This window comes from Piliocolobus tephrosceles, chromosome 6 (genome assembly GCF_002776525.5).
Source record: "Piliocolobus tephrosceles isolate RC106 chromosome 6, ASM277652v3, whole genome shotgun sequence".
Lineage (NCBI taxonomy): Eukaryota > Metazoa > Chordata > Mammalia > Primates > Cercopithecidae > Piliocolobus > Piliocolobus tephrosceles.
This window is the reverse complement of record NC_045439.1, coordinates 139943188-139956902: the sequence shown is the minus strand read 5'-3', so window position 1 is coordinate 139956902 and position 13715 is coordinate 139943188. Positions and strand designations below refer to the sequence as shown.

The following is a 13715-nucleotide window of genomic DNA, read 5'->3' as shown; positions in this document are numbered from 1 at the left end:
GATGCATGTCATGTATCCAACATTACAGTATTATAACAGAATGATTTCACTGCCCCCAAAATCCTTTTGCCTCACCTATTCATCCCTACCCCTAAACCTTTGGACATCATTAAATTTTTTAGCCTATAGTTTTGTCTTTTCTGGAACAGGTGGAATCATACAGTCCGTAGCCTTTTCAGACTGACTTCTTTCACTTAGTAATAGGCATGTGAATGGCTTCTTGGCCTTTGGCTAAGAAGAAGTGCAATAACATGCATTTGAGCTTCCTCCATGTCTGTTCATGGCTTAATACTTCATTTCTGTTTACCGCTGAATAATGTTCCATTGTTGAGGTGTACCACAGTTTATCCACTCCCTTATTGAAGGACATTTTGATTGCTTCCACTTTTGGGTAATTACGGACAAAGCTGCTCTATAAACACTCATGTGTGAAGGTTTTTATGTGGACATACGTTTTCAACTCAACCAGATAAGTCCCTAGGAGTGTGACTGCTGGATTGTGTAGTAAGAGCATGTTTAGCTTTGTGAGACACTGCCAAATTGTCTTCCAGAGTGGCTGTACCATTTTGCATTACCACCAGCAATGAAGAGAGTTCCTGTTGCTCCACATCCTGGCTAGCATGTGGTATTGTCAGTTTGGATTTTGGCCATTCTAATAAATCTGCAGTGGTATCTCATTGTTATTTCAATGAGCAATTCCTTACTGATAACTTAGGTTGATCATCTTTTTATATGTTTGTTTGTCATCTGTATATCTTCTTTGGTGAGGTGTCTATTCAGGTCTTCTGCCATTTAAAAATTAGACTGTCTGCTTATTGTTACATTTTACGAGTTCTTCATATATATATTTTGAGACAAGGACTCACTCTGTCACCCAGGCTGGAGTGCAGTGGCAGTGATCACAGCTCTTTGCAGCCTCCACCTCCTGGGCTCAAGCAATCCTCCTGCCTTAGCCTCCTAGAGTAGCTGAGACTACAGGCATGCACCACCATACCCAGCTAATTTTTGTACTTTTTGTAGAGATAGGGTTTCGCCATGCTGCCCAGGTTGGCTTCATGTATTTTGAATACAAGTCTTTTATCAGCTATGTGTCTTGCAAATATTTCCTCCCAGTCTGTGGCTTGTCTTTTCATTCTCTTAACAGTGTTTTTTGCATAACAAAAGTTTTTAATTTTAATGAAGTTCAACTTAGATATTTTTTCTTTCATGGTTCATAGTTTTGGTGTTTTTTTCTGAAAACTCATTGCCAGCCCAGAGTTACCTAGATTTTCTCTTATTTTATGGAAACTTTATAGTTTTATGTTTTACATTTAGGTCTATGATCTATTTTGAGTTAACTTTTATGAAAAGTGTAAAGGTCTATGTCTAGACTTTTTTTTTTTTTTTTTTTTTTTTTTTTTTTTGCACATGGATGCCCAGTTATTCTAGCACCATTTGTTGAAAAGACTATCTTTTCTCCATTGAATTACCTTTGGTCCCTTGTCAAAGATCAGTTCACTATATTCACATGGGTCTATTTCTGGGCCCTCTATTCTGTTATGTTGACCTGTTTGTCTATTCTTTCATGAATATCACACTGTCTTCATTACTGTAGATTTATAGTAAGCTTTGAAGTCAAGTAATGTCAGTCCTCTGACTTCTTTTTCAGTAATTATGTTGACTGTTCTGTTAATATCAAAAAATAATTCACTGAGATTTTAATTGGGTTTGCATTGAATCTATAGAACAAGTTGGGAAGAGTCAGCTTAATGATATTGAATTTTCCTATCCATGAATATGGAATATCTCTCCATTTGCTTTTTTTTTTTTTAATGGAAGCTTCTGACTTATTTCAGACAAAGTATTAGACTTGCCATTAAGAATCACCCTGAGGGGCATTCCAAGATGGTCGAATAGGAACAGCTCTGGTCTGCAGCTCCCAGGATGATCGACGCAGAAGACGAATGATTTCTGCATTTCCAACTGAGGTACCTGGTTCGTCTCGTTGGGACTGGTCAGAAAGTGGGTGCAGCCCACAGAGGGCGAGCCAAAGCAGGGCAGGGCACCACCTCACCCGGGAAGTGCAAGGAGTCAGAGATTTCCCTTTCCTACCCAAGGGAAGCCATGACAGACTGTACCAGGGAAATCGGGACACTGCCACCTAAACACTGAGCTTTTCCAATGCTCTTAGCAAACAGCACACCAGGAGATTATATCCCGCGTGTGGCTCAGCGGGTCCCACGCCCACAGAGTTTGCTCACTGCTAGTACAAGATCAAACTGCGAGGCAGCAACTCTGGATGGGGGAGGGGTGTCCGCCATTGCTGAGGCTTGAGTAGGTAAACAAAGCGCCAGGAAGCTCAAACTGGTGGAATCCACCGCAGCTCAACGAGGCCCACCTGTCTGTGTAGACTCCCCCTCTGGGAGCAGGGCATAGCTCAACAAAAGGCAGCAGAAACTTCTACAGACTTAAACGTCCCTGTCTGACAACTCTGAAGAGAGCAGTGGTTCTCCCAGCACAGTGTTTATATATATATATATAATACTTTAAGTTCTGGGATACATGTGCATAACGTGCAGGTTTGTTACATAGGTATACTTGGGCCATGTTGGTGTGCTGCACCCATCAACCCGTCAGCACCCATCAACTCGTCAGCACCTACCAACTAGTCATTTACATCAGATATAACTCCCAATGCAATCCCCCCTCCCCATAATAGGCCCCGGTGTGTGATGTTCCCCTTCCCGAGTCCAAGTGATCTCATTGTTCAGTTCCCACCTATGAGTGAGAACATGCGGTGTTTGAACCCACCGCAAGGAAGCTAAAAACCTTGAAAAAAGATTAGACGAATGGCTAACTAGAATAAGCAGTGTAAAGAAGACCTTAAATTACCTGATGGAGCTGAAAACCACAGCAAGAGAACTACGTGATGCATGCACAAGCTTCAGTAGCCAATTCAATCAAGTGGAAGAAAGGGTATCAGTGATTGAAGATCAAATTAATGAAATGAAGCGAGAAGAGAAGTTCAGAGTAAAGAGAAATGAACAAAGCTTCCAAGAAATACGGGACTATGTGAAAAGACCAAATCTACGTTTGATTGGTGTACCTGAAAGTGACAGCGAGAATGGAATCAAGCTGGAAAACACTTCTCAGCTTATTATCCAGGAGAACTTCCCCAACCTAGCAAGGCAGGCCAACATTCAAATTCAGGAAATACAGAGAACACCACAAAGATACTCCTCAAGAAGAGCAACCCCAAGACACATAATTGTCAGATTCACCAAGGTTGAAATGAAAGAAAAAAGGCTAAGGGCAGCCAGAGAGAAAAGTCGGGTTACCCACAAAGGGAAGCCCATCAGACTAACAGCAGATCTCTCGGCAAAAACTCTACAAGCCAGAAGAGAGTGGGGGCCAATATTCAACATTCTTAAAGAAAACAATTTTCAACCCAGAATTTCATATCCAGCCAAACTAAGCTTCATAAGTGAAGGAGAAATAAAATCCTTTAGAGACAGGCAAATGCTGAGAGATTTTGTTGCCACCAGGCCTGCCTTACAAGAGCTGCTGAAGGAAGCACTAAACATGGAAAGGAACAACTGGTACCAGTCACTACAAAAACATGCCAAATCATAAAGTCCATCTATGCTAGGAAGAAACTGCATCAACTAACAGGCAAAATAACCAGCTAACATCATAATGACATAACAATATTAACCTTAAATGTAAATGGGCTAAATGCTGCAATTAAAAGACACAGACTGGCAAATTGGATAAAGAGTCAAGACCCATCAGTGTGCTGTATTCAGAAGACCAATCTCACGTGCAGAGATACACACAGGCTCAAAATAAAGGGATGGAGGAAGATCTACTAAGCAAATGGAAAGCAGAAAAAAAAGCAGGGGTTGCAATCCTAGTCTCTGATAAAACAGACTTTAAACCAACAAAGATCAAAAGAGACAAAGAAGGCCATTACATAATGGTAAAGGGATTAATTTAACAAGAAGAGCTAACTATCCTAACTATATATGCACCCAATACAGGAGCACCCAGATTCATAAAGCAAGTCCCAAGAGACCTAAAAAGAGACTAAGACTCCCACACAATAATAATGGGAGACTTTAACACCCCACTGTCAATATTAGACAGATCAACGAGACAGAAGGTTAACGAGGATATTCAGGACTTGAACTCAGCACCAAGCAGACCTAATAGACATCTACAGAATTCTCCACTCCAAATCAACAGAATATACATTCTTCTCAGCACCACATCACACTTATTCCAAATTGACCACGTAGTTGGAAGTAAAGCATTAAAAAGTCAGGAAACAACAGGTGCTGGAGAGGATATGGAGAAATAGGAGTGCTTTTACACTGTTGGTGGAAATGTAAACCAGTTCAACCATTGTGGAAGACAGTGTGGCAATTCCTCAAGGACCTAGAGCTAGAAATACCATTTGACCCAGCAATCCCATTAGTGGATATATGTTCAAAGGATTATAAATCATGCTACTATAAAGACACATGCCCATGTATGTTTATTGCAGCACTATTCACAATAGCAAAGACTTGGAATCAACCCAAATGTCCATCAATGATAGACTGGATTAAGAAAATGTGGCACATATACACCATGGAATACTATGCAGCCATAAAAAAGGATGAGTTCATGTCCTTTGTAGCAACATAGATGAAGCTGGAAACCATCATTCTGAGCAAACTATCACAAAGACAGAAAACCAGACACTGCATGTTCTCATTCATAGGTGGGAATTGAACAATGAGAACACTTGGACACAGGGCAGGGAACATCACACACCGGGGCCTGTCATGGGGTAGGGGTATGGGGGAGGGATAGCGTTAGGAGAAATACCTAATGTAAATGACAAGTTAATGGGTGCAGCAAACCAATAAGGCACATGTGTGCATATGTAAAAAACCTGCACGTTGTGCACATGTACCCTAGAACTTAAAGTATAATATATATAAATAAATAAATAAATAAATAAATAAATAAATAAATAAAATAAAATAAATTTCTTTTTTTCTAGAACTAAAAAAAAAAAAAAAAAAAAAAAGAATCACCTCAAAGTGATCACTATTATGGTCATTACCACAACAGCTAGTGAAACAGGATGGAGGCAGACACCTGCAGGGCCACCAACATGCCTGAGAGCCAAGACCAGCCCAAATTCTTCACTTCTGCAGCCTCCTCCTCAGCCTTTCCCTTAGCCTTCTTCTTCCCCTCGACCTCTCCTCCTTCTCCAGCATTGCCACAATCTCAGTCACCTGACTGATAGAGATGTGAACATCTTCTTTGTCCACCAGCTCAACCACCTTAATGAGGTTGTCAATGTTGACCTTGCCATTTTTATTTTCATCCAGTGTTGAGGTCAAGATGATCAGCTTGTTTTCTGGAATGTTCTTGATTTGCTTCATGGTGCTGATGAGCTTGGTGATACTGATGACTTTCTCTCCCTCTCCCCCTGAGCCCTCTTCCTGGCCCAGCTTGCCAGGCCTCTGATCCATCTCTAGCTGTGCGATCAAGCTGTCTATCCGCCAGATCATCTGCTGAACTCTCTTTGTCAGTGTCTTGCTGGCTTTAGATGTTTCCACATATTTTTCTTTGCTGGTCTTTGAAACTTCCTTCTTGATCTCTTGCAAGTCATCACTGTAGTCCTGGATGTCCTCCTTCAGTAGCTCCAGCTCCTCCTTCTCCTTGGTTAGGGACTTATTTTGCTCCTTCAGTTTAGAACATGAGTCACTAAGTACACCCATTTCTTCTTTGGTTATTTTCTCTTCTTTCAAGATCTCCAGCACAGGGACAGTGTCCTTCAGGGCCTCTGAGGGCAGGATCACATCAGGCACTTCTGGCTGCTGGTCAGCCACTGGCCTCTCAGGGGTGGCTTCTTCCATTTCATTTCGTGGGATAGCTTCTGCAGCTCATTTTCCCTGTGCTCCTGCTGGATGGCCACCTCCTCCTATAATGTAGCCTCCAATTTCACTTTGTTGTCCACCTGCTCACCCTCAACCTTGGCCACTTTCACCTGGGTTCCCTTCACCACTATCTCTGGAAGAGTCTGCAAGGTGGATTTGAGCTGGTCAGTAGGAGAGAGGGTGTCTGGGAGGTATATAGCTCGGGACAATAAGAGCAGTGATATGGGGATCTCTTGATGCAAATGCATATCCAGCCACTGCTTCAGCAGGCTCCTCAGATGGTTTTCTGAGACCCAGAGGGCCCACATCCCTCGAGTTCTACATGTCGACAGCAATTCCTTGATATTCAGGCTGTCCACCCCTTCCTCTGCAATCAGCTCATTGTTGGCCTTTATGGACCTCAACCTCATGGTGAGCTGAAAGCATAGAAAGTTGTTGGTGCCTATGGCCTGGAGATTCAGCAGCTCACACAATGCCACCAGCTGCTGGCAGGTGAGGTTATCCAGGGTCAGCTCATCCTCAAATAATTTCGGAAAGCGCATGATTTCTTTGCTGTTAGGTCTTTCCTGTCTCTCAGATCTTCTGGAAAAACATGGAGAAGTCTGGCAGTTCTCCCCTTCACTTCTTTGTTCTTCACAGCCATCTCCTCGTTGGTGTCCTGGAGAAATGTAGCCAGTTCCAGCTCCCCCATAGCTGCTTCTTCGGGCTCTCCTCCTTGATGGACTAGGTCTCAAATGTGGACAGCAACACGTTGGAAAAGATTTTCACTACCATGAGCAATAGCAATTACATGAAAAGCACCACCACAAAGATCAGGAGCAGGACCAGGCAAAAGAGGCCAGCACAGACACGGACAAACTGCCTGTGCTCCCAGCTGGTCAGCATGTGGCCACTGAGAATCCTCCAGAGCGTGTGTGTGGCTATCTTGGTGGCGGTCCAGAGAAGGCAGAAGCCGTGGTAATAGTGCTTCAGCCTGTCCAGGACCCTCCGCCCCACAGACTTCATTGGCGCCTCTTCAGGGGGGCTGTATACCGGGCTGCCTTCCTCCAGCTTCTTGTTCTTGTCCTTGGGGGCTTGACTACGGAGTCGTTGCCAAGGTGGGGAGATGAGTGCCAGCAGCGTGCAGGAAGGTCCTGAGGTCCCGTGACCACCAAACATGGCGCCACCGTAGCCACTGTGTGCCAGTGCTTCCGCCTCACAGGCCAACCGCTGAGGTGATGGCCTCTGAAGGAAGGTACACCGGATAGGCGGGTGTGCGGCAGCTAAATGGAACATTCACGCAACTTGTCAGCCCTGCGACGGAGACCAGCACGATTCCCCAGGTTACCCCTCAGGGCAGCGACGTGGGATGGTGGGAGGCGGGAGGCCGCCCGGCCCTGACAGCTCCTCAGTAAGATGGATGACATGGGCCTCCTGCAGCAGCTTCCTCCCCCTCCTCTTCCTCCTCTGAGGCTCCTGAGCCTATGTTGCGCCTCAAGCTGGCCCGCAAGGACGACTGACAAAGGCTGCGGACCGACAAAGAGCTCCAGGACCCAGCATCAAAGGCGGCCAGGTCACTCACAGGCTTCCGGGGACCAGGTGGGCAGAGCAGGGACTGGGAGGGGAGGCCGGGTTGCCATCACCATTGGGCACTTCCGCTCCTGCGCACTCCATTTCTTTAGATGGTTGATCTCTTTCATTAGTTTTATTATTTCCTTGCGTAGGTCGTGTACACATTTTGTTATATTTATACATAAACAATTCTTTTCTTTTTTCCTTTTTATTTATTTATTTTTTTGGTAAGTGTTATTGCATTTTTAATGTCAAATTGTAGTTGCTCACTGCTGGTATCTGTGAAAGCAATGGACTTCTGTTATTAACTTTTTCTCTTTTTTTGAGAAGGAGTCTTGCTCTGTCACCCAGGCTGGAGTGCAGTGGCTCAATCTCGGCTCACTGCAACCTCTGCTAAAAGGATTCAAGCAATTATCCTGTCTCAGCCTCCTGAGTAGCTGGTTCTACAGACACCAGCCATCATGCCTGGCTAATTTTTGTATTTTTAGTAGAGATGGGGATTCACCACATTGGTTAGACTGGTCTTGAACTCCTGGCCTCAGGTGATCCACCGCTTCAGCCTCCCAAAGTGCTGAGATTACTGGCATGAGCCACCACGCCCAGTGCTGTATATTAACTTTGTATCTTGCAACTTTGCTATTTGTTCTAGTCATTTTTTTGAAGTTCTTTGAGATTTTCTCCAGAGACTATCATGCTATCTGTGAACAAAGAACGCTTTATTTCTTCCTACCTAATCTATCCTTTTCTTTCTTTTTCTTATCTTATTGCATTAGCTAGAAATTCCAGTAGGATGTTGAATAGGAGTGGTGAGAGGGGACATCTTTGGCTTGTTTCTGACCTTCGCTGGAAGGTATCTAATTTCTCACTATTAAGCATGATGTTAGCACTAAGGTTTTACAAATATTCTTTACCAAGTTGAGGAAATTCTCCTTTGTTCCTACTTTCTTGAGAGTTTTGTCATGAACAAGCATTAGATTTTGTCTCTTTACTATTAACCTTTACAGTTAAAGTGGCTTCTTGTAGACAACAGATAGCTTTTTTTTTATTCCTCTGACAGCCTATTTTTAATTGGTACATTTATAGCATTTGTATTTAAAGTGATTATTGATATAGTTGGATTAATATCTACCATGTTTGTAATTATTTTCTATTCACTGCACTTGTTTCTTATTTATTTATTTATTTTGAGATGGAGTTTCACTCTTGTTGCCCAGGCTGGAGTGCCATGGTACAATCTTGGCTCACTGCAACCTCCATCTCCCAGGTTCAAGCAATTCTTCTGCCTCAGCCTCCCAAGTAGCTGGGATTACAGGCATGCACCACCATGTCCAGCTAATACTGATTGTTGTTTTTTGGGTGTTTTTTTGTTTGTTTGTTTTTTTAATGTGTGTGTGTGTGTGTGTGTGTGTGTTGATGGTTTTTTTTTTTTTTTTTTGCTTTTTTTTTTGACAGAGTCTCACTTTTGTCACCCAGGCTGGAGTGCAGGGGTGTAATCTCATCTCACTGCAACCTCTGCCTCCCGGGTACCAGTGATCCTCCTGCCTCAGCCTCCTGAATAGCTGGGATTACAGGCACCCATCACTATGGCTGGCTAATTTTTGTATTTTTAGTAGAGATGAGGTTTTGCTGTGTTGGCCAGGCTGGTCTGGAACTCCTGACCTCAAGTGATTCACCCACCTCGGCCTCCCAAAGTGCTGGGATTACAGGTGTGAGCCACCATGTTTAGCCTGAGTTTTTATTTTAATCTTACTAGAGCTGAGCTGTGTTTAAGATTTGCTATAGCTATAGGTGCCAAAGGCTTTGTTTTCCTTTAATTTCCTTGGCTTGTTTTTTTCTCCATGGTTAACTTTGGGTTTCCCTAAGAACTTCTTCTTAAAGAGTCTGTGTCTTATAGCTGTTTCAGTTGTAATTCATTGTTATTATACTGAAGACCTGTTGTGGTGGTGGAAATAAAATGTTGGGGAGAGGAGGCATTCTATACTCTTATTATTAAATCTTAGTTTTTTAGTTGGCCTGAGCCCCTGGGCTATGACCTTCAGAAGCAGTTTTTGGCCCCATTATTTTTTCCCTTCTCCTTAAGTAAGACAGACAGGAAGGATGGAAGGGGTTGAGTTGTCTAATTGCCCCAGTCAAACAAGGCTCTGATAAAGTAGTTTCTCGAGAGGGTTGGCCTTTGTCACTGAGAAAGCTCTAGGGGTATTTCAAATGGTTATTTTTTCACTCTTTCTGTCTGGAACAGGGTTTTGTTTTTTTTTTCTCTGATCTTCCCAATGTCAGTCTGGTCAGGTTCCTGGAGGTAAAACCCACTTAAGTATTGAAGGCAGACCTACAACTAGGCCCCCAGAAGTTTTTAATTTTCAAACAAGTTCATTCTTAATTTCCAGAAATTCATCAAAATTACTATTCAAGTGTTCCCAACAGTTCTTGGCTCCAGTGGTTTCTGCTTCAAGTAAGCTGATCTTGGCTGTATTCACTCATCTCCCCAGATTTCAGAGTGGCAGTTTGCCCTGTGACTTTAATTCTCTGAAGAGAATTAAGAAACATTGTTGACTTTCAGTTTGTTCAACTTATTTCATGGTGTGAGGATGGGTGTGACAACTTCCAAGCTCTTTATACATCAGAGCTGAAACCAGAAGTACCCTCTGCTGGTGTTTTAACCCCCTGCCAATGGCCTGCCTCCCAGTCATGCCTCCCAGTCATGAGACAGAGGGACAGAAAGTGCAGGGGAAGCAAAGCCAGGAGGAGCCAAACCCATGATAGGTCCGTTCAGTAGACCTGTCCCTCTGCCCTGCACAAAGGAGGCCTAACCAGGGGAAACCAAGGCCCTAGGGTAGGAGCCACAAGCTTCATGCCCAAGACCTCTCAGACTCCCTGTTCCTCTGCCAGCCCTGGCCTCCTGGATCTCCCTCTAGGGCTTGAGTTGGGTTGCAGTGGAGGAGGAAGCATGGGGCACATGAGGGTGACTGAGGTTAAGCTGGCCAGGCAGACCCACCAAGCACTAGCTCCACCCCTCACTAACTGCAATACCTTGGCCTGGTCACTGCCCTTCTGGGGCCTCAGTCCCCATCTGTAAGATTATAAAATAACAGCACTATCCTGGTGTCACTGTGGAAGGGAAGAAAGTGCCTGGCACTGAGCCTGGCATACCCCAGTGTCATACAAACACATTTCCTTCTTCCCCCTACAGGAGTCACCTCCAGTCCAGTATCCCTGCCTTTGCACTGCTTTCTCTGACTCCTCACAGGTCAGCACCACCTTCCTTTCATCCCACCCCAGCCCAAGGGTCACCCAGAGGAGGGAAAGACGGAAGGCTGACAGCAAGTGACGAATGTTCATGGCGTTATTTACCAACCATTCTTCTAAGCATGACGTATGTATTTGCTTAGATCTATGCACCACAAAAAGGTATGATCTAGAAAATGTGTTACCTCGGAGCACGGGAACAAGGTCGTGAAAACAAGGTCTTGGTGAGATGCCGCCATTTCATCTGTCCTCGGTCTCTGTGCCTTTCGAAGAGCTTCCAGCAGCACTATGTTGGGTCAGAGCATCCGGAGGTTCACAACCTCTGTGGTCCGTAGGAGCCACTCACTATGAGGAGGGCCCTGGGAAGAATTCGCCATTTTCAGTGGAAAACAAGTGGGCGTTACTAGTTAAGATGTGTTTATACTTTGGATCTGCATTTGCTACACCCTTCCTTATAGTAAGACACCAACTGCTTAAATCATAAGGATGTTTCAGTTCATCCATTTAACAGATACGAAGAGCATTTTAAGAGATACAGCCTCTGCAAATGGATCAAACTCTAACTCATATGGCATACTAGATATGTTTGTCAATAAACTTATGACATGAATGCTTAATGCCTCTTTTTTGAAATAGGGAATGTAATAATTGGCCATTTGCGTACTTTATTAATTTGGGTAACATTCCAGTATTACTCTGTGATTTAGCTTATTTAATGGTGTTAAACTGAGGTTATATTAAATTTTTGATTCCCAGGTCGGGATTTTGTTGGTAATATATACAATAAAAGGGAAATACAAATCGGAAAAAAAAAAAAAAAAGAAAACGTGTTACCTCTGTATTACAGAAAAGGAAAACCAAGGTGCAGAGAAGTTTAGCAACTTCCAGGATCACAGTCAGTAAGTGGCAGAGCCTGGGTTAGAACCCAGAGCCCACATTCTAGGAAAAGAAATAAAGGAAGTGAAGATCCTCTACCTTGGGAAGTGGCGACTCAGAAGGGTGAGAGCCTCCCACTCACTGTACTAGTCTGGCTGTGGGGTTTTAAGAACTGGAGGCTTCCTCCAGGGACCTCAAGTTCCAAGGTTAACCGAGGGGATGCTTGTGCCAATGAGGGAGCCAGAGCGCCCATGGAGCTGGACTGAGCATGGTGCAGATCCCAGATCCCCGTGATCCTGTAGTGGGAAGGGGTTGGGGATCTGCCCGTGTGCCTCACCCGGGACTTCTTGAACTTGAATGTGCTCACAAATCCCTGGGGATCTCATTAACATGTAGATTCAGATTCAGCAAGTCTTGAGTAGGGTCCACGATTCTGCATTTCTGATAGGCTCCCAGGCATTGTTGCTGCTGCTGGGCCAGGGACCACATTTGGAGAAGCAGTTCTCTATGGGACCCTGAATCTCTCTCAGGCCTCGCTTCCTTCAGGCCTCTTCTTGCTTCTCTCACTCCACTTGCCTGATTCTCCAGTTCTGGAGTGAGGGTTCTCCCCACTGCTCCACCTCTTAGGCGGCAGGACAGCTTCTGAAGGGCATTTTAAGATCAGTTACCCAGGGAATGGCCAGCCAGCTACCATACTAGTTAGCTGGCATGGGCCAATCTATGAGTTGGGCCTAGCATCATCCATCACTTCTGAGATCCCAGAACTGTGGCTTCTGGTGAAAAAGCAGCATTTATATCACCTGTAAAATGGAGAAGTTATCATAGAACCTGACCTCAATGGGTTGGCTTGAGGATTAAACGAGTTAGTATACACAAAGCAGTGAGCTCAGTACCTGGCACACAGTGAGCACTACTTAAGCCTTAGATCTCACTTTGTTGAATGACTTTTTAGCAGATGTGGGTTTGATATTGGCCCACAGATTATTGCATGCAGTGGTCCTCAAACTTCAGCATGCATCAGAATTGCCTGGAGGGCTTGTTAATCACAGATCCCTGGGCTGCACCCCAAGGTTTTCGATGTAGTAGGTCTGTAGTGGGGAGCCGAGGATCTGCACTTCTCTCAAGTTCCCAGGTGCTGCTCAGGCTGCTGGTCCAGGGACCAACTTTGAGAACCTCCGATCTAGGAGCAACCCCTGTCCCTGCCCCACAAGGAGCCTGAAGGCCAGAGCTGGCAGTGCTAGGCCAGGTCACACCCAGAGTTAGAAGCCTTACCAGCCAGGTATCCTGGGCTCCAAGGACACCAGAGAGGGGCTTGTCTGAGGCCCGAGGCCCCTCTGCAGGCCTCTCCTGCAGGCCTGCTGCCTCCTTCCTGGCCCAGTGCCCTGGCCCTCGGAAGGCCCCTCCGCCCAGCTTTGTTTGCATTCCTGGAGCCTGCGTCAGCCTGGGCAGCGGGCGTGTCTATGCGGGCTGGCCTGGTGCAGCTCTGATGGCTGGCCCTGCACTCCAGGCCTCCTGGGCTGGGGCCGCAGTGGCCACGCAGGGCTCACTTAGCAGGCCGGTGACTCATGCTTCCTCCCAGATTCCGGGAAATGCCTTCCTGCTGCTGCTGCTGCTTTTTTCTTGTTTAATGAGAAGTTCTCTGCAGACTCCCATGGCAACCTCAGGATGGGGAGGCAGGGGGAGGAGGAGGCCAAATCTGTTCCCAAGAGGGGCCCCAAGAATTCCCATCTCTCTCACACACGCACACACGCTCCCACCCTATTGCCAGCCCCAGCCTAAGTCCCCAACCCACCATGGTGCTTTGGTCCAGGAGGGCCAGCCCCAGAAATGCTTGCTTTTATTAAAAAGGAATGGCCTCACAAAGGCACAACTGTAGGAAAGGTTGTAATTTGCCCAAATAAAACTTAATTTGATCCATGAAATAGCTGTGGTTTATTGTGTAATAGATGTGCTATGTGTTTCAATTTAATAGAAGCCAATATAATAGGGGGCCAGTGGGGGCCTCCAGAGGCCCACCTCTTCCCCTACTCACAGTAGGGCCACACAGCCTGCTCCATTGTTGGGACCCTCCACCAGGAGAGGACGGAGAAGGGCTGGCCATAGACCTCTGGCCCAGACCACGGAGACTCA

The 13715-nt window shown here is 45.3% G+C and overlaps 1 long non-coding RNA gene and 2 pseudogenes across 1 annotated transcript; 1 reads left to right on the top strand and 2 right to left on the bottom strand.

The window, feature by feature from the left end:
• Positions 1–5100: 5100 nt before the first annotated feature.
• On the bottom strand, positions 5101–7321 carry LOC111548282 (annotated as a pseudogene).
• A 3229-nt stretch (positions 7322–10550) lies between these two features.
• LOC113225052 lies at positions 10551–12993 on the bottom strand. Its single transcript, XR_003309663.1, has 3 exons — positions 12858–12993; positions 11544–12385; positions 10551–10894 (listed from the first exon to the last, which is right to left on the bottom strand). It is a non-coding gene; the product is annotated as an uncharacterized LOC113225052 (long non-coding RNA).
• Positions 10998–11201, top strand: LOC111548296 (annotated as a pseudogene).
• Positions 12994–13715: the final 722 nt, after the last annotated feature.